Source organism: Haemaphysalis longicornis, unplaced genomic scaffold, assembly GCF_048455015.1.
Source record: "Haemaphysalis longicornis isolate Haplotype H1 unplaced genomic scaffold, Haemaphysalis longicornis Haplotype H1 scaffold_13, whole genome shotgun sequence".
Lineage (NCBI taxonomy): Eukaryota > Metazoa > Arthropoda > Arachnida > Ixodida > Ixodidae > Haemaphysalis > Haemaphysalis longicornis.
This window is the reverse complement of record NW_027526233.1, coordinates 64,798,801-64,805,757: the sequence shown is the minus strand read 5'-3', so window position 1 is coordinate 64,805,757 and position 6,957 is coordinate 64,798,801. Positions and strand designations below refer to the sequence as shown.

The window sequence follows — 6,957 nt, the reverse complement described above, 5'->3', positions numbered from 1 at the left end:
CCCACTTACGACATCCTAATGATGTCCTTTTGATGTTGTTGCGTTGTCTGTGGAGCCACCGCGGCGGGTTATGAATTCAACTGTATACTGACCGCATGAAGCCATTTCCTGCACGGATCGAACAATGCCTTGCAACAACGTTTGACAAGAGTTCGCCAAATTCACTTCACACCATTGCCTCGTTGCGCGACCCGGTACCCGGTAGGCGACCGTTCCTATTGCGCGTGCGCAGAGCCGGAAAAACTGGTTGTGCACATGCGCAGGTTTACCGGCTACCATTCCGGCACCGGTTATCCGCTCTGCTATAACTCTAATGTTACGAGGTACGCTACGCCAGAAGGTTCGGCCCCGGAAGAACCACTAAACCAAGTACGGTTTAGACAAAAAAAAAAAAAAAAAAAAAAAAAAAAAAAAGACCACGCCGCCCCCGGGAGGGCTCGAACCTCCAACCTTTCGGTTAACAGCCGAACGCGCTAGCCGATTGCGCCACGGAGGCGAGGATGCCGGCGGCGGCAAAATGAACGACAACATGACTGCGTATCAATACTTGCCAGACATCAAGGGTAGATGTTTCTAGGTGCTGTGCTGGTTAGCATCACGTTAATTTCGCTGCGTCGTAATGTTACTGCCTGTCAGGACGAGGTAAGCTGCATTAGAACAGCAACACCATGTTCCAGAGGTCAGAGCGAAGAAAATTTTTGTTTATGTTCTAAAGCAACATTTGTTTTTAGAGAAGCTAAGTGATTCGGTCAGCGGGCAGCATCATGATTATTTTCGTCTGCGAAGTTCCTGCGTGGTGATAGCTTTAGTAAGCGAAGCAGACGATGACCATATGCCAAAGTTAGCGCTGCGAAATGCACAGTAGCTGAACTAAAGTGTACTAAAAGTTTAGCTAAACTTTCCGAAGTGGTTGAAGCTGTGCTCCGGCTTGAAACGACAGCATTTGACTTTTCTCATCCCTATTGAGTTTAACTGCACATGTAAAAACCCATTCGTTCCAGTTTTTGAATGAGTGTTATTTCTCTCCTTCTCTCTCTGAATGAAAATCACACGGTTCCTGGTGGAAAGTGAGCGCGTTTTATAGTCGCTATTTGAACGTGAATTCAGCTGCAGCTGAATGATTTTGCTGAACAGCTGTTCTTTATATTTACAAGTCTTCTAATAATTCGACCAAACTGCAAATATAAGTTTTTGTTTACCGGCTATTTAACTGCTACGGTAGTAGCCTACGTAAGCGGTATTTAAACATAAATAATAAAGTTTATAATACATTACAGCAACCACCGATACACCGCCATGTATGGCTGACAAGGGCCCCGATCGCGACTAGGAGTAATTAAGATCACGCTTCATAGGATCATTTCTAAATGCGCGATCGCCGAGATCCGTCCGCGATCTCGAAACACCTTCGACCACGATGAGGAGTTGGTGGGTCTTCGCCTGAGCGCGAAGCCGGCGACGGAGCTGCGGGTTCCGACCTCGGCTCCTGCCATTGATGACCGTTCCCTTAACCCTTGATTGGCTTGAGGGATGGCGAAGACCCTGTCTGAGTGGCCGGGTGAATTTTTTTCCGAATCCCAAAATCATCAGTAGTGAACGTAGTTACGGCAGTGCAGACATACGCTCGTTCCGAGCAACTGCGCCCCGAGCACAACCGAAGCACCGAAGTCCCATAATGCAGTGGAAGCCGTACCTTCGTCGCATTCTCTCCCGGAGCTTACGGAAAATAAATGCTGCCGTCGGTTTGGTTCAACTGAGCTTCAAGGTTGGTTCAAGCACAACCGGAGTCCCCAAATGTCTTCGTCTCCTCGCAATGCCGCTTCTGCGAGGCTCCGGGCACCCTCTACCATATCATTTGGGGCTGTGATAAGAACCCCCACCTACCCCCCCTGCCTTTCCCCTCCCCTGAGCACTGGGAGAGAGCACTGTCCAGGGGCGGTATTCTCGAGTTTTGTCCCTTTTTCGTCCCTTTCAAAAATGTCCCTTTTGGCGAGCCCTGATTGGCTAAAAGCAAACAACCGGAAGTGACGTAACGCAAGCGCGGCAAACCTATTGTCAATTTTTCTCCATGCTGCCAACGTCCACTTCTTAACCGGAAGTACGTCACGATGAAAGGGACGCAAAAGGGACGTTTTCAAAAGGGACAGTTACGAGAATACCGCCCCAGCTCGGACCCTGACGACCAGCTTTGGCTGGTGCGCGAGCCCAAGAAGCCGGACGGACTCAAGGGGTCCTGGAATGAGGACTCTTCCCCACGGCTGACAGCTTCAGATACACGTTTATTCCTCCTCCTCCTCATTCTCTTCACGGAACTTCCGGAAAATTAATGCTGAGAACGGAATAATGGGTTGCAGTCTGTTCAACGGGTCTAGGCCCACTCGTCACAGGTAAACTGGTCAGGAATGCCAACTCGTCATAGGGCATTTCGTACGAGGAATTCTCGTATCAGCGGAATATTCGTCAGATGGAAAACTCGCATTACGAGCTTGTTTTGGAACGTCAAAGCGATGCTTCCGCCTGCTATATATACGGCACCTATTTAAAAATGATGTAGGTGAGCGAGTGTTCTTTGAAAGTGTTTGACGCAGGAAGTTAGGTGAATATGCTGTCATACCGAGTTAATTATATTAAAATGATAATTGCATGCAATTTTGTATTAAATGGCTCGCGGAAAAAGTAAACACATTGTTATAAATGACGCAGTGAACAGGTTGTGCACGAAATAAAAAAAATGTTTATTGCACTCGCTTTGTACTATTTGTACTGCTGCACTGTTGCACTGTTGTCTCACAGTCTCGTTGTGTAGGCGTCTTCAACGCTGGGTTCCGACGTTGTTCACTGCATCAGTTCAGAAGCGGATGTTGCGGGCAATATTCCGGAGTGTGTTCACTGCGGCTCCGCTGTCGTGATCAGCCAGGATTCTTGCGATGCGACCGTTGCCATCTTGGTGCGAGCCGTGGGAGGTGCTGTCCGACGATGACTACTACCACCACCGTGAAAAGCGACAACAGAACATGTTAACAAACAATTACCCGCCGCGGTGGCACAGTGGATATGACGTTGTGTTGTTGAACCCAATGAGGCGGATTCGATTCCCAGCCACGGCGACCACTTTTCTGATGGAGGCGAAAAGCGAAAAAACGTCTGTGTGTACGAGATTTCGGCGCACATTAAAGATCCCCAGGTGGTCAAAATTAATCTGCAGCCCTCCACTGCGGCGCACCTCATCACCTGTGTAGCGTCGGCGTGTTAAAACCCCGCAATCAATCAAATCAACAAATATACAATTTCAAAGCTAATGCAATGCCTGGTGGTGTATCCTTCAGTGTTTACATAGAAAGAAATCCTCCAGCTTAGCTATGGTTCAAGCCTTGTGCCAGGTAGTGCAAGCTTCGCCAATTTTTAAATTTTTTTATTCGCAGACTGAAAGTAGGGATGCGGGTTGTATGCCTGCTGGTCACACAGTCCTCCACACGCCCTCCTAAACAGCCGTAATGAATTTACCATTGTAGAAACCAGCCTCAGACCGGCTTTCAATGCCAATTTCGGGTCAGGGCTTCTAGGCTTTCGTTCACACGGCCGCGGTGCAACGAAATCCGTGCGACAAAAAGGCGAGTAGGCCTATGACGAGTTTTCCGGTGACGAGTGGGCTCATTCCCCTGTACAACTGTGCTCCGAGCACAACCGAAGTCCCCAGATGTCATCGAGCCGTACCTTTTTCGCATTTCCTTTACGGAACTTCCGTAAAATTAGTAATGCTCAGAACAGAATAATGTGTTAGCAACAACATTTTTTCAAGTAGTAGTGCTCGTAAAATTGATCTTCACTCTACTTACTATTCAAACATCACTGATAAGGAATAACACCATGTATAGATGCATTCTTAATTAAGTGATCTTAAATATGGATAGACCATGGTCTTGTTGCAAGATGTATTCAAAGGTTTTAAATGTAGCTGTACTGTACAAAAAAAAACTTGGCGGCAGCAGTTAATATCAGAGTTAATATTAACGCTTTCAACTGCCACTGAAATTGTAGTGCATCATGTACGGCGGATTCCGAATGTCATTTTAGGCCCTACATTTGAGTCGAAGGTCGGTGCGAATGCGTTTGAAACGGCAATGAAGCAGGGGTGGGGAACTACGAATGAAATGGTTAAGAAGGTTGCGAAAGAGGTTGTCAAATGAAGAGACACCTGCCATTTAAAAAAAAACACATAAAATGCTGTTACAACTGGGTAACTTACCTGCACGCAGCTCGAGGTCGGACGTTGCAAATTCTTGTTCACTGCCTTCTGTCATTGTGCAAGACGGAAGGCAGATGTTACGATGTTACAACTATATATACTTTGGAGAATACCTGAAACGGTGCGAAGGTATCCTTTTGCCAGCCTGGCTGCAGAAGTTCTTCCTGCTTTCCCCCAAAAACCCGCCTTGCTTATGGAATACATGGTATAAGTGCATGCAACATCGTCAATTCCTGACAGCTACCAACAGCACCTGAGTATAAAATGTTTCACGTGGCAAGAGCCGACGGTCACTTGGGTGTCGTCCTAAAAGGGCGACAAAGATAAAATACAAGTTTGGCTCAATAAGAAGACTGCTTTGTTACAGATGATGATTCTACCAATCTTATCCCATACTTCAAACATATAATGCAGATATTCAGAAAAAAACATACCAGCCATGGCGATTTCTCCACAACTTCGGAGAATTCTGTTCATGTGGTTGGTGGCCACTGACCAAAGCCACCACCAGGAAACATGACTCGGCGGTTGTAGAGGGTGGCCTCTAGTTCCGTTTGATGACGTCACATGAATGCTCAAGTGCAGATTACACCCTGATAATTAGGTTTTTAGTGTTGGCTCGTACTACACCACTCATGCCGATGTTAAGTCGTTGAAGCATGCACTCGATGCTTCTTCCATTTTTTTTTTTGGTTAAATGGACATCTTTTGTGGCTAGAGTAGAGCGAAGTGAGTTACCAGGGGCTAGTTCTTCCAATTTGAATCAGGTTGTATTTACTCTGCACAGCCCCTTTAAAAAGTACGAGCTGGAACACTATAAGGATTTTTTGGGAGGAAAAAGAGTTCACCCAACGGTAATAAAAGGTAATCAAATGAAATGAAACCATTTTTGGCCATGGCCCTCGCAGACGGCTGCTATTACGGAAGCTAATTCTACAAAGAACTATGCACATAAATTTCATAGCGGATCATGTAATTATCACCTTCATATCATTTCCCAAGCTTCACATTAATGTTCTTTGCTTTACAACACTGAAAAAGACTATCTTAATGCATACAACTAGCAACTCCAGATAAAATCATCAACCGCACAGCAAGAGAGAACATTTTATTAAAAAGAACACGTTTGGTTTTAGACGGCAGGGACATCAGTCATGTGGGTGACGATCTTGGTCCTGGATAGGCCTGGTCTTGGCTGGCTACCCAAGTTGTAACGGTGACTTCGTGGTGATCCATTTTAAGTTCCAAACTGGCCAGGCAGTCCACCCAATTCTCGTAGGTAGCATTGGGGATCGGTGGTAGAGATTAATCTACTCACCCACTACCCCCTGAGCTGCCGCACGTATCCTCCCCCTCGCCTTTCCCCTCACTCGTTCGGAAGCCACTACCCTACGAGGGCTACATCAACTGATATTGCTGCTACACCTTGAACAAGACCTACTGTAGCGAGTACCACAATGGCCTGTGCCATTGTGGTACTGCTACCCTCTACCACCTCTGATGGAAACGCCAGGCAGCAAGAGGTTATACATCTTTTGAAGCGAAAGCATCAAGTGCCTCATTCTAATTCTACAAAAAACTGTCGTCGTTGTTGTCTCGTGAGGAAATGGTCACCACTGTAACAAAATACCTCTGACCCGATGGGATTTCAACTGGGGTCTGCACAGCAGTAGCCCAGTGTTTTACCAATTGTGCTATCTCTGAACATTGCCAATAGCAGCACAAGTTTTTAAATTTTTTCCTTGTCCACAGCCACAACAGTTGGGCCAAATGTTTGAAAGCTTAATTTGTATGCGTTTGTTCAGCATTTTCAAAACGCCTTCTGGACACAAGTGAGAAGTGTTTCAGGGCCCCTTGAAGGAGAGGGCACAAGCACCTAGACAACATTACGGTGCTGCAAAAAGCATTAACTGAGCATGCATATTATAGATATTTAAAAAAAATTGTTTTGATTCATAGGAGAGTTTAATGCGCAGACGCCACATTTGGGGCCGAATTCTACTGGGTGCCGGAAGGCATCCGGAAAGGCGGCGGAAGGTGTCCGGTAGGGTTGATTTCCCACGGCGTCTCACGTGATTGGGGCAGAGCAAGAACACCATCCAGCCTGCGTCACGCGAATAAGTTTTGGCTATAATTCGATGACGTCATGTAGAGCCTGCGGGAAATCAACCCCGCCGGAAATCTTCAGGCACCCTTCAGATGCCTTCCGGCACCCAGCAGAATTCGGTCCCCGGGATACGAGGTGCACCATAGTGGAGGGCCCTGGATTAGTTGCGACCACCTGGCGATCTTTAACATGCACCGAAATGTGAACACACCGGTGTTTTTGGTTTACACCTCCATCAGGAAAGCAGCCACCGTGGCTGGGATTGAAAGCTGCGTCTTTGGGCTCAGCACCACAACGTCTTAGCCACTGAGCCACCACAGCAGGTAAATAACACCCACAAATACACCAGAGTTCCTGCCCATAATGTTGCAAATAGAACAAGATGCTACTGTTCATATGCTACAGCTAAACCTTGTTCCTCGAGCAAAAAAGCCCGATGCTTGAAGATTTTCTGAAGAGAACGCTTCAAGATTTGGGCTTTTCTGCTCAGTGAACAAGGCTTCCATGTGGAAGCAAAACCACCCTTTTTAATAAACCTTTGGTTGGCGATTCCATGTTTTTAGCTATGGATGTTCAACAATACTGGTTTAGTCCAGTGGGCAGC

The 6,957-nt window shown here is 46.7% G+C and overlaps 2 non-coding genes across 2 annotated transcripts; one reads left to right on the top strand and one right to left on the bottom strand.

Moving 5' to 3' along the window:
- Positions 1-422: 422 nt before the first annotated feature.
- On the bottom strand, positions 423-496 carry Trnan-guu (transfer RNA asparagine (anticodon GUU)). The gene has a single exon. It is a non-coding gene; the product is annotated as a tRNA-Asn (tRNA).
- Positions 497-1,338: 842 nt separating this feature from the next.
- LOC144164460 (small nucleolar RNA U3) lies at positions 1,339-1,555 on the top strand. Its single transcript, XR_013321207.1, has one exon. It is a non-coding gene; the product is annotated as a small nucleolar RNA U3 (small nucleolar RNA).
- Positions 1,556-6,957: the final 5,402 nt, after the last annotated feature.